The sequence below is a fragment of the Triticum urartu genome, chromosome 7A (genome assembly GCF_056163025.1).
Source record: "Triticum urartu cultivar PI428250 chromosome 7A, HENAU_Tu73, whole genome shotgun sequence".
Classification (NCBI taxonomy): Eukaryota; Viridiplantae; Streptophyta; class Magnoliopsida; order Poales; family Poaceae; genus Triticum; species Triticum urartu.
Genome location: NC_141879.1, coordinates 486763149 through 486780925, shown reverse-complemented (window position 1 = coordinate 486780925; position 17777 = coordinate 486763149). Strand labels below are relative to the sequence as shown.

General features: G+C 47.4%; 1 pseudogene; it reads right to left on the bottom strand.

Annotated features, from left to right (window-relative positions):
• Window positions 1-562: 562 nt before the first annotated feature.
• On the bottom strand, window positions 563-1312 carry LOC147960082 (uncharacterized; annotated as a pseudogene).
• Between the last annotated feature and the right edge of the window lie 16465 nt (window positions 1313-17777).

Below are 17777 nucleotides of genomic sequence, written 5' to 3'. Positions count from 1 at the left end.
ACATGATAGATTCCATCCAACCCATCACCATCCAGCAAGCCTACGATGGAATTACTCACGCGCGGCGGTGAGCATCATGAAAATGGTGATGGAGGATGGTTGATGATGACGATGGCAACGGATTCCCCTCTCCGGAGCCCCGAACGGACTCCAGATCAGCCCTCCCGAGAGGTTTTAGGGCTTGGCAGCGGCTCCGTATCGTAAAACGCGATGAATTTTTCTCTCTGTTTTTTCTCCCGAGAACACAATATATAGAGTTGGAGTTGTAGTCGGAGGAGCTCCAGGGGGCCCACGAGGTAGGGGGCGCGCCCTAGGCCCCACCCTCGTGGACAGGTGGTGGGCCCCCTGGCCTTCATCTTTTGAAGGTATTTTTTATATTTTCCAAAAATTTGCTCCGTGAAGTTTCAGGTCATTCCGAGAACTTTTGTTTCTGCACATAAATAACACTATGGTAATTCTGCTGAAAACAGCGTCAGTCCGGGTTAGTTCCATTCAAATCATGCAAGTTAGAGTCCAAAATAAGGGCAAAAGTGTTTGGAAAAGTAGATACGACGGAGACGTATCAGGTGGTGGCGGGGCGCATCTGTTGATCCTCGCGGCCGTCTCGTTGCCAGAGGAGGGCGATGGGCCGTGCTAGATCTGGCCGCTCGGAGGCGGGCGGCGGCGGCTTCCCCTCGGGCGCGGAGGGGGCGGCTCGGGGCGTCAGCCTTGGCGCGAGGTGGAGCTGGGGCTGCGCGGGTGGGCTGCATCTGCGCAGCGATGGTGTAGGCCCGATCTGGGCCAGCGCGTGCGGGTGACGGCGCGGCTCATTGGCCGGCGCCCGTGCATGGGCGCGGCACCTCCCGGCTGCTCCCGCATTGCCTCTCCTCACATGGTGGTCGTGAGTGCTCCTGGCTCCATGTGATGGTTGCTCAGGCAACAAGATCTGGACCGTGCGGGTCTCCGGCCGGCGAGGGTGGTGGTTGGGGGACTGCGGTCGTTCCGGCTAGTGGTGGCAGTGGTGTGGTGTTTTGGCGCTGTGGCGGGGCTGACCTGCGGATGTGCTAATGTGATGCTTCAATCGGCCCATGGTTGTCCAGCTTGGGGCAGAGATGGATGGTGGCACTTGTGGAGGTGGTGGGGGTGGTGGCGATTCTGCTGCAGCCGGTCTTGATCTCACTGCTTTCTGTTGACGTGGCGGCGCTTCGGTTTTGGTCCCTGACGGGTGTGCAGTGGCGCGCGTGGGGCATGTTGGCACACCTGATGTATGGCTGCAACCCGGACCATGGTGGTTCCTGGCCTCGGGCAGTGCTCCTTTGCTCCTTCCTGGCATGGTGCTCGGAAGGGCATGGTGGCCTGCGCTGCGTCCGGTGGCCTGCGTTCGGGCGGCCGTTGATGGATCTGGCGCCTAGTGCTGACGTTTGGTTGTCGGTGGTCTCCGCAAGGTGCGGTTGGCTCCGGCGGCTTGTCGTGCTTCTTCGTCTTTTGAAGGGTTCGATGGTGGTAGTGGTCGGCTGTCGTCTTATTGTAGGGATGTGCTCAAACTCCAGGTGAGAACCCTACATCGACTAAGTCGATGCCAGCGGCAACAATGTCTATGGACGTCGTTTTCCTTGCAGGAGGTGCCGTTGTGGAGCTCTAGCACCTACAATACTTTGCTTTGTGGTCTCCGGATGAAAACCTAAGATCGGGCTTGCCGGATCGAATGGAGATGTTGTGTCCTCGACAACACTACCTCCTTGGAGGCGTCATCTTGGAGACCCAAACGACGGCTTCAGTTGCTGCGTCTGGTTGAGGGTGGTTCGCGTGGTGGTGGTGGTGGTGGTGTTTCTTCTTCAGGTGTTTCTCTTCGGCTGTCCTGTTGGGGAACGTTGCAGAAAACAAAAATTTTCCTACTCGTTTCACCAAGATCCATCTAGGAGTTCATCTAGCAACGAGTGATTAGATGCATCTACGTACCTTGTAGATCGCAAGCGGAAGCGTTCAAAGAACGGGGATGAGGTAGTCGTACTCGACGTGATTCGAATCACCGAAGATCTTAGCACCGAACGGACGATGCCTCCGCGTTCAACACACGTACAGAACAGCCACGTCTCCTCCTTCTTGATCCAGCAAGGGGAGAGGACAGGTTGAGGGAGATGGCACCAGCAACAGCACGATGGCGTGGTGATGATGGAGCTGCAGTACTCCGTCAGGGCTTCGCCAAGCGCTATGGAGGAGGAGGAAGTGTTGGAGAGGGAGAAGGAGGCAACCAAAGGCGTGGGAGAAAAGCCCTCCTTCCCTCACTATATATAGGAGGGCCAAGGGGGGGCGCCGGCCCTAGGAGATCCAATCTCCTAGGGTGGGGCGGCGGCCAAGGGGGGTTTCCCTTCCCCCCAAGGCACCTAGGAGGTGCCTTCCCCTCCTAGGACTCTATCCCCTTGTAACCCTAGGTGCATGGGCCTCTATGGGGCTGGTGCCCTTGGCCCATCTAGGCCAAGGCGCACCCCCTAGAGCCCATGTGGCCCCCCGGGACAGGTGGCCCCACCTGGTGGGCCCCCGGGACCCTTCCGGTGGTCCCGGTACAATACCGATAACCCCGAAACTTGTCTCGATGCCCGAAACAGGACTTCCCATATATAAATCTTTACCTCCGGACCATTCCGGAACTCCTCGTGACGTCCGGGATCTCATCCGGGACTCCGAACAACATTCGGGTTACTGCATATACATATCCCTACAACCCTAGCGTCACCGAACCTTAAGTGTGTAGACCCTACGGGTTCGGGAGATATGCAGACATGACCGAGACGACTCTCCGGTCAATAACCAACAGCGGGATCTGGATACCCATGTTGGCTCCCACATACTCCACGATGATCTCATCGTATGAACCACGATGTCGAGGATTTAAGCAACCCCGTATGCAATTCCCTTTGTCAATCGGTATGTTACTTGCCCGAGATTCGATCGTCGGTATCCCAATACCTTGTTCAATCTCGTTACCGGCAAGTCACTTTACTCGTACCGTAATGCATGATCCCGTGACCAGACACTTGGTCACTTTGAGCTCATTATGATGATGCATTACCGAGTGGGCCCAGTGATACCTCTCCGTCATATGGAGTGACAAATCCCAGTCTCGATCCGTGTCAACCCAACAGACACTTTCGGAGATACCTGTAGTGCACCTTTATAGTCACCCAGTTATGTTGTGACGTTTGGTACACCCAAAGCACTCCTACGGTATCCGGGAGTTACACGATCTCATGGTCAAAGGAAAAGATACTTGACATTGGAAAAGCTCTAGCAAACGAACTACACGATCTTGTGCTATGCTTAGGATTAGGTCTTGTCCATCACATCATTCTCCTAATGATGTGATCCCCGTTATCAATGACATCCAATTTCCATAGCCAGGAAACCATGACTATCTGTTGATCAACGAGCTAGTCAACTAGAGGCTTACTAGGGACATATTATGGTCTATGTATTCACACGTGTATTATGATTTCCGGATAATACAGTTATAGCATGAATAAAGACAATTATCATGAACAAAGAAATATAATAATAATACTTTTATTATTGCCTCTAGGGCATATTTCCAACAGTCTCCCACTTGCACTAGAGTCAATAATCTAGTTACATTGTGATGAATCGAACACCCATGGAATTCTGGTGTTGATCATGTTTTGCCCTAGGGAGAGGTTTAGTCAACGGATCTGCTATATTCAGGTCCGTATGTACTTTACAAATCTCTATGTCTCCATCTTGAACATTTTCACGAATGGAGTTGAAGCGACGCTTGATGTGCCTTGTCTTCTTGTGAAACCTGGGCTCCTTGGCAAGTGCAATAGCCCCAGTGTTGTCACAAAAGAGTTTGATTGGCCCCGACGCATTGGGTATGACTCCTAGGTCGGTGATGAACTCCTTCACCCATATTGCTTCATGTGCTGCCTCCGAGGCTGCCATGTACTCCGCTTCACATGTAGATCCCGCCACGACGCTCTGCTTGCAGCTGCACCAGCTCACTGCTCCACCATTCAACATATACACGTATCCGGTTTGTGACTTAGAGTCATCCAGATCTGTGTCGAAGCTAGCGTCGACGTAACCCTTTACGACGAGCTCTTCGTCACCTCCATAAACGAGAAACATTTCCTTAGTCCTTTTCAGGTACTTCAGGATATTCTTGACCGCTGTCCAGTGTTCCTTGCCAGGATTACTTTGGTACCTTCCTACCAAACTTACGGCAAGGTTTACATCAGGTCTGGTACACAGCATGGCATACATAATAGAACCTATGGCTGAGGCATAGGGGATGACACTCATCTCTTCTATATCTTCTGCCATGGTCGGGCATTGAGCCGAGCTCAATTTCATACCTTGCAAAACAGGCAAGAACCCTTTCTTGGACTGATCCATTTTGAACTTCTTCAAAATCTTATCAAGGTACGTGCTTTGTGAAAGACCTATGAGGTGTCTCGATCTATCCCTATAGATCTTGATGCCTAATATATAAGCAGCTTCTCCAAGGTCCTTCATTGAAAAACTCTTATTCAAGTAGGCCTTGATGCTGTCCAAGAGTTCTATATCATTTCCCATCAAAAGTATGTCATCTACATATAGTATGAGGAATGCTACAGAGCTCCCACTCACTTTCTTGTAAACGCAGGCTTCTCCATAAGTCTGCGTAAACCCAAACGCTTTGATCATCTCATCAAAGCGAATGTTCCAACTCCGAGATGCTTGCACCAGCCCATAAATCGAGCGTTGGAGCTTGCACACCTTGTCAGCATTCTTAGGATCGACAAAACCTTCCGGCTACAGCATTCTTAGGATTGCCGTTTTGACGTCCATTTGCCATATCTCATAATCGTAGAATGCGGCAATTGCTAACATGATTCGGACGGACTTTAGCTTCGCTACCGGTGAGAAAGTCTCATCGTAGTCAATTCCTTGAACTTGTCGATAACCCTTAGCGACAAGCCGAGCTTTATAGATGGTCACATTACCATCCGCGTCTGTCTTCTTCTTGAAGATCCATTTATTTTCTATGGCTCGCCGTTCAACGGGCAAGTCAGTCAAAGTCCATACTTCGTTTTCATACATGGATCCTATCTCGGATTTCATGGCTTCTAGCCATTTGTCGGAATCCGGGCCCGCCATCGCTTCTTCATAGTTCGAAGGTTCACCGTTGTCTAACAACATGATTTCCAAGACAGGGTTGCCATACCACTCTGGTGCGGAACGTGTTCTTGTGGACCTTCGAATTTCAGTAGGAGCTTGATCAAAAGTATCTTGATCATCATGAATAACTTCCTCTCTAGTCGGTGCAGGCGCCTCAGGAACATTTTCTTGAGTTGCGCCATTTTCCGGTTCAAGAGGTAATACTTCATCAAGTTCTACTTTCCTCCCACTTACTTCTTTCGAGAGAAACTCTTTCTCTAGAAAGGATCCATTCTTGGCAACAAAGATCTTGCCTTCGGATCTGAGGTAGAAGATATACCCAATGGTTTCTTTAGGGTATCCTATGAAGACGCATTTTTCCGATTTGGGTTCGAGCTTTTCAGGTTGAAGTTTCCTGACATAAGCATCGCATCCCCAAACTTTTAGAAACGACAGCTTAGGTTTCTTCCCAAACCATAATTCAAACGGTGTCATCTCAACGGATTTCGACGGTGCCCTATTTAAAGTGAATGCGGCAGTCTCTAAAGCATAGCCCCAAAAAGATAGCGGTAAATCGGTAAGAGACATCATAGATCGTACCATATATAATAGAGTGCGATTACGACGTTCGGACACACCATTACGCTGAGGTGTTCCAGGCGGCGTGAGTTGTGAAACTATTCCATATTTTCTTAAGTGTGTGCCAAATTCGTGACTCAAGTATTCTCCTCCACGATCTGATCGTAGAAACTTGATTTTCCTGTCACATTGATTCTCAACCTCACTCTGAAATTCCTTGAACTTTTCAAAGGTTTCAGACTTGTGTTTCATTAAGTAGACATACCCATATCTACTCAAGTCATCAGTGAGGGTGAGAACATAACGATAGCCACCGCGAGCCTCAACACTCATTGGACCGCACACATCAGTATGTATGATTTCCAATAAGTTGGTTGCTCGCTCCATTGTTCCTGAGAACGGAGTCTTGGTCATTTTTTCCATGAGGCATGGTTCGCACGTGTCAAATGATTCATAATCAAGAGACTCTAAAAGTCCATCTGCATGGAGCTTCTTCATGCGTTTGACACCTATGTGACCAAGGCGGCAGTGCCACAAGTATGTGGGACTATCATTATCAACCTTACATCTTTTGGTACTCACACTATGAATATGTGTAGTAATACGCTCGAGATTCATTAAGAATAAACCATTGACTATCGGAGCATGACCATAAAACATATCTCTCATATAAATAGAACAACCATTATTCTCGGATTTAAATGAGTAGCCATCTCGTATTAAACGAGATCCTGATACAATGTTCATGCTCAAACATGGCACTAAATAACAATTATTGAGGTTTATAACTAATCCCGTAGGTAAATGTAGAGGTAGCGTGCCGACGGCGATCACATCGACCTTGGAACCATTCCCGACGCGCATCGTCACCTCGTCCTTCGCCAGTCTCCGTTTATTCCGCAGCTCCTGCTGTGAGTTACAAATATGAGCAACGGCACCGGTATCAAATACCCAGGAGTTACTACGAGCACTGGTAAGGTACACATCAATTACATGTATATCAAATATACCTTTGGTGTTGCCGGCCTTCTTGTCCGCTAAGTATTTGGGGCAGTTCCGCTTCCAGTGACCCTTCCCTTTGCAATAAAAGCACTCTGTCTCAGGCTTGGGTCCATTCTTTGACTTCTTCCCGACAGCTTGCTTGCCGGGCGCAGCAACTTCCTTGCCGTCCTTCTTGAAGTTCTTTTTACCCTTGCCCTTCTTGAACTTAGTGGTTTTATTCATCATCAACACTTGATGTTCCTTCTTGACTTCTACCTCTGCTGATTTCAGCATAGCAAATACTTCAGGAATGGTCTTTACCATCCCCTGCATATTGAAGTTCATCACAAAGCTCTTGTAGCTTGGTGGAAGCGACTGGAGGATTCTGTCAATGACCGCGTCATCCGGGAGATTAACTCCCAGCTGAGTCAAGCGGTTATGTAACCCAGACATAGTGAGTATGTGCTCACTGACAGAACTATTTTCCTCCATCTTCCAGCTGAAGAACTTATCGGAGACTTCATATCTCTCGATCCGGGCATGAGCTTGAAAAACCATTTTTAGCTCTTCGAACATCTCATATGCTCCATGTCTCTCAAAACGCTTTTGGAGCCCCGGCTCTAAGCTGTAAAGCATGCCGCACTGAACGAGGGAGTAGTCATCAGTACGTGTCTGCCAAGCGTTCATAGCGTCTTGGTTCTGTGGGACGGGTGGATCACCTAGCGGTGCTTGTAGGACATAATCTTTCTTGGCAGCTATGAGGATGATCCTCAAGTTCCGGACCCAGTCCGTATAGTTGCTGCCATCGTCTTTCAGCTTGGTTTTCTCTAGGAACGCGTTGAAATTGAATACGACGTTGGCCATTTGATCTACAAGACATATTGTAAAGATTTTAGACTAAGTTCATGATAATTAAGTTCATCTAATCAAATTATTAATGAACTCCCACTCAGATTAGACATCCCTCTAGTCATCTAAGTGTTACACAATCCGAGTCGACTAGGCCGTGTCCGATTAACACGTGAGACGGACTAGTCATCGCCGGTGAACATCTTCATGTTGATCGTATCTTCCATACGACTCGTGTTTGACCTTTCGGTCTCTGTGTTCCGAGGCCATGTCTGTACATGCTAGGCTCGTCAAGTTAACCCTAAGTGTTTTTGCATGTGTAAAACTGTCTTACACCCGTTGTATGTGAACGTAAGGATCTATCACACCCGATTAACACGTGGTGCTTCGAAACGACGAACTGTAGCAACGGTGCACAGTTAGGGGAGAACACTTCTTGAAATTGTTGTAAGGGATCATCTTATTTACTACCGTCGTTCTAAGTAAACAAGATGCAAAACATGATAAACATCACATGCAATCAAATAATAATAGTGACATGATATGGCCAATATCACATAGCTCCTTTGATCTCCATCTTGGGGCTTCATGATCATCCTGTCACCGTCATACTCATCGACATGTAAGTTGTGATTCCTTGTACAATAGCATGAACATCTCATACATCACATATAGATCATTCATCATTCATCACAACTTTGGCCATATCATATCACAAAGCACTTGCTGCAAAAACAAGTTAGACGTCCTCTAATTGTTGTTGCAGATTTTACGTGGCTGAAGTAGGGTTCTAACAAGAACGTTTTCTTACCTACGTGAAAGCCACAACGTGATTTGTCAACTTCTATTTACCCTTCATAAGGACCCTGTTCATCGAATCTGCTCCAACTAAAGTAGGAGAGACAGACACCCGCCAGCCACCTTATGCAACTTGTGCATGTTAGTCGGTGGAACCGGTCTCACGTAAGCATACGTGTAAGGTTGGTCCGGGCCGCTTCATCCCACAATACCGTTGAAGCAAGATAAGACTAGTAGCGGCAAGAAAGTTGACAACATCTACGCCCACAACAAATTGTGTTCTACTCGCGCAAGAGAACTACGCATAGACCTAGCTCATGATGCCACTGTTGGGGAACGTTGCAGCAAACAAAATTTTTCCTACTCGTTTCACCAGGATCCATCTAGGAGTTCATCTAGCAACGAGTGATTAGATGCATCTACGTACCTTGTAGATCGCAAGCGGAAGCGTTCAAAGAACGGGGATGAGGTAGTCGTACTCGACGTGATTCGAATCACCGAAGATCTTAGCACCGAACGGACGATGCCTCCGCGTTCAACACACGTACAGAACAGCCACGTCTCCTCCTTCTTGATCCAGCAAGGGGAGAGGACAGGTTGAGGGAGATGGCACCAGCAGCAGCACGACGGCGTGGTGATGATGGAGCTACAGTACTCCGTCAGGGCTTCGCCAAGCGCTATGGAGGAGGAGGAAGTGTTGGAGAGGGAGAAGGAGGTAACCAAAGGCGTGGGAGAAAAGCCCTCCTTCCCTCACTATATATAGGAGGGCCAAGGGGGGGGCGCCGGCCCTAGGAGATCCAATCTCCTAGGGTGGGGCGGCGGCCAAGGGGGGTTTCCCTTCCCCCCCAAGGCACCTAGGAGGTGCCTTCCCCTCCTAGGACTCTATCCCCTTGTAACCCTAGGCGCATGGGCCTCTATGGGGCTGGTGCCCTTGGCCCATGTAGGCCAAGGCGCACCCCCTAGAGCCCATGTGGCCCCCCGGGACAGGTGGCCCCACCTGGTGGGCCCCCGGGACCCTTCCGGTGGTCCCGGTACAATACCGATAACCCCGAAACTTGTCCCGATGCCCGAAACAGGACTTCCCATATATAAATCTTTACCTCCGGACCATTCCGGAACTCCTCGTGACGTCCGGGATCTCATCCGGGACTCCGAACAACATTCGGGTTACTGCATATACATATCCCTACAACCCTAGCGTCACCGAACCTTAAGTGTGTAGACCCTACGGGTTCGGGAGATATGCAGACATGACCGAGACGACTCTCCGGTCAATAACCAACAGCGGGATCTGGATACCCATGTTGGCTCCCACATACTCCATGATGATCTCATCGGATGAACCACGATGTCGAGGATTTAAGCAACCCCGTATGCAATTCCCTTTGTCAATCGGTATGTTACTTGCCCGAGATTCGATCGTCGGTATCCCAATACCTTGTTCAATCTCGTTACCGGCAAGTCACTTTACTCGTACCGTAATGCATGATCCCGTGACCAGACACTTGGTCACTTTGAGCTCATTATGATGATGCATTACCGAGTGGGCCCAGTGATACCTCTCCGTCATATGGAGTGACAAATCCCAGTCTCGATCCGTGTCAACCCAACAGACACTTTCGGAGATACCTGTAGTGCACCTTTATAGTCACCCAGTTACGTTGTGACGTTTGGTACACCCAAAGCACTCCTACGGTATCCGGGAGTTACACGATCTCATGGTCAAAGGAAAAGATACTTGACATTGGAAAAGCTCTAGCAAACGAACTACACGATCTTGTGCTATGCTTAGGATTAGGTCTTGTCCATCACATCATTCTCCTAATGATGTGATCCCCGTTATCAATGACATCCAATTTCCATAGCCAGGAAACCATGACTATCTGTTGATCAACGAGCTAGTCAACTAGAGGCTTACTAGGGACATATTATGGTCTATGTATTCACACGTGTATTACGATTTCCGGATAATACAGTTATAGCATGAATAAAGACAATTATCATGAACAAAGAAATATAATAATAATACTTTTATTATTGCCTCTAGGGAATATTTCCAACATGTCCTACGTGTGGTCTCCGGCCTGCTACTATGCATGCTCAAGACCCTGTTCTGTTGAGGCGAGCCTCGGGCTCTTGGTCTAGTCTTGGCTCATCTTTGCTCAATGATGACGCAATGACGCCTCCCCGACTTGCTAATCCTCTTAAACTTCCATGGCAGAGCTCTCAGTCAAGGTTCGTGTTAAGCGTTGGCACTCGTTGATTGTGGATGCTCCTCTGTTGTGCCGTGGGGTTTGATACGCACGCCGGTGCGGTGCGTTAGGCTGTTTGTAGAGTCTTGGTATTGTGATCCCTTGATGTACCCCTCATCTACCTGGTCCTGTTAGTTGCTAGCTAGGTCTTGCCTTATGTTGGGCGTCATGTTCCTCTCCTTTTCTTGTAACACTTGTTACTTGTCTGGTTTTTGGCTCGGTTTCCTCATAAACGGGGTCAATTTGTTAAGGTTTTCGATCCGGTTTTCCTTATAAACTGGATCACTCTCCTGGCATTATGGCCACTTTGAGCAATATATTCAGGTGAAGGGACTCCTCCCCCGATGATTCTAAAAAAAGGGCGATTTGTCGGTTCGACCTCCCCTCGCATGTCCCCGCACGACTTTTTGCTTTGAGACATAGTCTGCCGGGTTGCCGATGAGATGGTCTTCTCTTCGAAAGGAGATTGTTTGTTCCGGCCACTCCAGGAATCGACTGTGTCACCTGGCGCATGTGTGGTGATATCAGCATATGTGCCTTTGCGGCCTTTATTCTTCTGTGATCATATTGACTCTTCATACGTCCTTTGGGAAGGCTCGCTGCCCTGTGTTGCGTGAACCACAGGGGCTGGAAGTGTTGCATCGTTGACTACGACATCACCTCTGCCAGGGTTGTTCCCCTTCTTCCTGATAAGTTGTTCGTTGAGCTGGCATTCCCTTGTAGAGTGTTGAGCTTTCTGGGTCCCATAATTGTGGTATAGGCATGGTCCACTCAATTTAAACTGTCAATATATGTATGTATGTATATATATATATATGTATAGAGTAACGCTAAACTAAGCGTGAGTGTAGAATAACTTATTCTACACCCCCTAGTAACGATCTATACAAAATATACTGGGGGTGTTACATAGTGTTACTGGACATGGCCAGGGCGAGCGGGGAGCGGCACCAGGCGAGCTCCATTTAGATTAGGTTTCACGTTGCATGTAATAATATGGATTTGAGGTTTTTAATTTGTGGTATCCTGATATGGAATGCATTTTTTGAGGTGTGCCCGGTCACTGTTCACGAACACGACCGGGCGCGTCCGTGGACGTTTGAGGGGTCGGATTTGTCAAGTCCGGTTGTAGATGCTCTAACACAGTCACCACATATATATAATCACTTTCCTGGTAGTGATTGTACATCAGGGTATTTTTAATATTAGTGGGTACGAACTACAATGAATAAATAGATCAAACTGATGAATTACTTAAGTTTCAATCATATTAACTTACTAGTACAGTCTCACAATATTAAGTTCCTATCTCCGTGCAACTTAACACAAAACTTTTTTGATAAGTAAAGCTAGTGTCACCTTTTTATTTGTTGTTAGATCCCAGATGAGAATATTTGATACTAGGCAAATTGAATACGTCCAAGTGAGAGTTCTTCAAAAAGAACAAGCGGGTAGAAGAACAAACAGCTAGCAACATAACCGTCAACAGTGTGATTTAGCACGTAGCAAACAGATTCAAGAGGTCTAGCAACAAAACAATCTGAATAATCACATAATAAACAGCTTCAAGGGGTCTAGCAACAAGAAACATCAATGTAGATCAAATATACAACAAGAACCAACTTTTTGAGCAAAAGCTCCAGATATATCTATGCTCTTGTTGTTAGTGTCGTTGATATATTTCAATCACTGAGAAAAGCAAAGGTTCTCTGCCTTTTCTTCTACACAATTGCTCGTCCAAGACAAGTGTTTTTGGAGGAGAATAGGGTAGTACAAGGATAGACAACAATCAAGAAGAAAAGCACAATGAATTGTTTTTGCACAACGCCGATATTCCTCTACATTAGTCCCTCTTCATCCATTGTTATGTTGTGCTACTTCTTGAGCTTGCGTTGGTTTTTTATTTCAAGAGGAAAGGGTGATGAGCAAAGTAGAGATAAGTATTTCCCTCAGTATAAAACACCTCTGTATAAAATGCAGCCTTCTCTTCCTTTTACTGGTTAGCCCTTTGGCTCGTACAAAAAGTAAATTGTAATTGCCCTTTCATTTATTAAAGCAACAGTAGGAGCCTCTCCTGTTGTTTTAATGTTCAAAAAAGTATTTCCCTCAGTTAGAGAACCAAGGTATCAATCCAGTAGAAGACAACGCACAAATCACCAATACCTGCATAGACAATAAAACACTTGCACCCAACGCGATAAAGGGGTTGTCAATCCCTTCACGGTCACTTGCAAAAGTGAGATCTTATAGAGATAGATAAAACTAAACAAAAGATAAAGTAAATATTTTTGGGGTTTTTGGTTTATAGATCGGAAAGTAAAAGATTGCAAAATAGTAGATCGAAAACTTATATGATGGAAAATAGACCCCGGGGCCATAGGTTTCACTAGAGGCTTCTCTCAAGATAGCAAATAATAGGGTGGGTGTGTAACACCCTCGATGCGGCTATATCTCCCACGTGTCGGAGCACGACTTAGAGGCATAACCACATTGAAGGCAATGTCGCAAGAGGGGTAATATTTACACATCCCATGTACTGAATAATAAAGAGATACAGGGTTGGCTTACAATCGCCACTTCACACAATACATGAATAAAGCATTACATCATCCAGATACAATCAAGGTCCGACTACAGAACCAAATAAAAGAAGACTACCCCTAATGCTATAGATCCTCAATCGCCCCAACTGGGCTCCACTACTGATCAACTGAAACCAAACAACACAACGAACACGATCTTCATCGAGCTCCTCCTTGAGCTCGGTTGCGTCACCTGCACGGTATTATCGGCACCTGCAAACTGGTTTTGGAAGTATCTGTGAGTCACGGGGACTCAGCAATCTCACACCCTCGCGATCAAGACTATTTAAGCTTATAGGTAGGTAAATGGGTATGAGGTGGAGCTGCAGCAAGCACTAGCATATATGGTGGCTATCATACGCAAATGAGAGTGAGAAGAGAAGGCAAAGCACGTTCGAGAAATCTATGATCAAGAAGTGATCCTGAGACTACTTACGTTCAAGCATAACTCCAACACCGTGTTCACTTCCCAGACTCCGCCGAAAAGAGACCATCACGGCTACACACGCGGTTGATGTATTTTAATTAAGATAAGTCTCAAGTTTTCTACAACCGGACATTAACAAATTCCCATCTGCCCATAACCGCGGGCATGGCTTTCAAAAGTTCAAAACCCTACAGGGGTGTCTCAACTTAGCCCATCACAAGCTCTCACAGTCAACGAAGGATATTCCTTCTCCCAGGAAGACCCGATCAGGCTCGGAATCCCGGTTACAAGACATTTCAACAATGGTAAAAAAAAAGACCAGCAAAGCCACCCGAATGTGCCGACAAATCCCGATAGGAGCTGCACATATCTCGTTCTCAAGGCACACCAGATTGTCCAAACTTCCGGTAGGCCAGCCCAGAGTTGCCCCTGGTGGCCACCGGCGGCTGACAAGTTGGACCAACACTCAGAGGAGCACTGGCCCGGGGGGGTTAAAATAAAGATGACCCTTGGTTGGCCGACCCAAGGGAAAAAAGGCTAGGTGGCAAATGGTAAAACCAATGTTGGGCCTTGCTGGAGGAGTTTTATTCAAGGCGAACTGTCAAGGGGTTCCCATTATAACCCAACCGTGTAAGGAACGCAAAATCAAGGAACATAACACCGGTATGACGGAAACTAGGGCGGCAAGAGTGGAACAAAACACCAGGCATAAGGCCGAGCCTTCCACCCTTTACCAAGTATATAGGTGCATTAATTAAATAAGAGATATTGTGATATCCCAACAAAATATCCATGTTCCGTCAAGGAACAAACTCCAATCTTCACCTGCAACTAACAACGGTATAAGAGGGGCTGAGCAAAGCAGTAACATAGCCAAACAACGGTTTGCTAGGACAAGGTGGGTTAGAGGTTTGACATGGAAATATGGGAGGCATGATAAGCAAGTGGTAGGTATCATAGCATAGGCATAGCAAAAGAGCGAGCATCTAGCAAACAAAGATAGAAGTGATTTCGATGGTATGGTCATCTTGCCTGCAAATTTCTTCGAGAAGACGAAAGCTTGAACCTCGTAAGCGTACTCAACGGGCTCCTTGATCACGTACTCGTCTCCCAGCTCTACCCAAGCAAGAACAGCAAGCAAAGGGAGACACAATCAACCACGTGCAAAGCACAAGCAACATGATGCAAAACATGGCATGATATGCGGGATGTGATATGCAATGCATATGCATGCTTCGGAAAGGAAAGATTGAACCTGGCATCAAATTGGAAAACCAAGAGTGCCACTGGAAAGAGGAGTTGATTTCGGTCGAAATCGATATAAAGATCACCGGAATCGGATGCACGGTTTGGAAATGACAAGCAAAACAAATATGGCACCGATCTGCGATTAACAGCACGAGGCCATCTAAATGCATCAAGAACAACAAGCTACTACACTCTAACATAGCAACAAAATACATGGCAGGGATCCACTCAAGATTCTTGACAAAAGATGAACACTGAGCTACGGATAATTCACTCATTAGCAGGTTCAAACAAGCATGGCAAAAGCGCAAAAGAAATCAGGTTACAGACTTAGTGAAATAAACATGTTAGGAATTTCACATCAGGAAGCAATGTTTAGAGCAAGATAACAACATGCTACAGGAACATATCATGGCAAAGCAAGGCATGGCATGAAGCTAGTCAAAGTATACAACAAAAGTCCCTTACTGACCATAAGCCAAAAGGGATCAGAAAATACAATGGCAACCATGTGAACATAGCAATTATCGTTAACAGATTCAGACTTAGTAGAAAACTGGAACATGGCAAAACAGATATTAAGTAGGCATGTTTGCGAGCTCGATGCACTCACCACAAAGCATTGCATGACAAACTAAGCATACACCCAGCAAGTAGACATGGCATAGAAGCTAAACATGGCAAGAAGAACCTCATAGCATGCATGGATCAACTATGACAACCTCGGCAAAAATGCTTAACACGTAAACATTCTGCCAGGAACATTTTATAGCAAAAGTAGAGCTCGATTGACTCAAGCTAGGGTGCTCCATAATTGCAAACAAAGACATGGATGGATAGAGCACCACAATATCTACAAAACATCCTAACTGATCATGCTCAAAAGATGCATGGTTCACTCTGTAGCAACAAGAATACATGGCATTAAAATATTAACAGGGCAAGGACTTAGAATATTTCTAAGTCCCTGAAATCAGCAACATTACAAGAGCTACTTTGCATGCTTGTGCTAGTCACCACAGAGATCACAAAAATACATGGCATACACCCCTGTAAAGATGGCATGACATACTTCAAAACTCATGTAGGGCTCAAGATCATAGGAGGCACACATCAATCATGGCAAAAATGACAAATGTCCAATTACTGATAAGAATCTGAAACTAATATAAACTAGCACTCTTGCAATAGCATTTAGGGCATCAAGATGAGATCAAATGAACATGGTGCAATGGGATGAAATGAAGTACTCGTCGAGACGAACAATTTGATATGCTACACGTCCAGAACGGAGCCACGGATGCAAAGTTATGCTGCGATGAATAATGCTAAAAAATACGGGGATTAGGTCAAAAAGTCAACCGATCCAGATCTGGATCCGGGGCACTGTAGCGGCGCGGAAAATGAAGATGGCCGGAGTCGCTGTAGGCGGCCGGAGATGGCGGAGCTCGCTGGAGCTCCGGGACGAGGTAGGCGGCGACGGGGAGGCGCGGGCAGTGCGGGCGACAAGGCGGCGGAGGAGCGGCGAGGCGGGGGACGTCGGAGCACACGGCGGCTCCTTGGCGCGGTCGTCGGCGAGGGTAGGCCGCGGCGGTGCGGTGAATGGCGGCGGAGGCGCGGGCGGCGGCGCCTGGCCGGTGCGGGCGGCGGCGGGCGAAGGAGACGGGCGTGCGACCTCGGGCCCTCGGGGACCAGCGTGGGTGAGGCGGCGAAGTGGGGCTCCCGCGGTGCCACGTGTCGACTGCTGATTCGTCCGGCGGAGCGGGCGGACGTGTCCGGCTGGCCGGGTTTTCGTCCGGCGGCGCGAGGAGGTGGAGGGCTAAGGTTTCGTCCGTATTTTTGGGGAAGAGGGACCTTTATATAGGTAGAGGGAGCTAGGAGGCTCCAAATTGAGCACGGTTTTCGGCCACGCGGTCGTGATCGAACGGCCTAGATGATGGAGGAGGTTTAGGTGGGTTTTGGGCCACTTTGGAGGGGTGTTGGGCTGCAACACACACGAGGCCTTTTCGGTTCCTCGGTTAACCGTTGGAGTATCAAAAGAAGTCCAAATGGCACGAAACTTGACAGGCGGTCTACCGGTAGTAAACCAAGGCCGCTTGGCAAGTCTGAGTCCAATCCGAGAACGTTTAATACCCGCACACAAAAAAAGGTAGAAAGAGGACATCGGAGGACGTAGGAGCGCCGGATTGCAAAACGGACAACGGGGAAAAGGCTCCGATGCATGAGACGAACATGTATGCAAATGCGATGCACATGATGACATGATATGAAATTCATGACATGCAAGCAAATGACAAGGCAACAACAGGGAATAACTGGAAGACACCTGGCACATCGGTCTCGGGGCATTAAAACACTCCACCACTACGAGAGGATCTCGTCCCGAGATCTAGAATGGCACCGGAGGGAAAACAGAAGAGGAAGATAAGTGGTAAAGCTAAGTTGCTTCTTTGACCAATGAGTGAAAACCAGAACAAATTGAAAGAAAGAATGCAACGAAGAAGAACAAAGTTGAAAGCACTCCGGTAGGGAAGAGTAACAAGGAAGAACAAATTCGGATAGCACTCCGGTTGAAAAGAGATGCAAGGCTTGCTAAGGCGAAAAGAAGTTGAGCAAAAGGGCACAACACTCCGGTTAAATGGATAAGCATGAAAAGAACAAGGTCCTAACAAGAATGAGAAGAAGGGTTGAAGAGATCAACATCACAATGCCTCCGGAAGAAAGAATAGAATGGAAATGGAATGAACGGAGGGAAACCAAGATCTTGGGAGAGCATGATAACAACAAATGCTAGAATTGAGTTGTTGGATTAACAACAACGAAAAGCATAAACTTGATATGGTCTTATGGAATACATCTCAACATTATGAGGTGACAACCTGCCACTCCCGGAAAAATATTGGATTGATAAGAACAAGGAGACGAGAAACT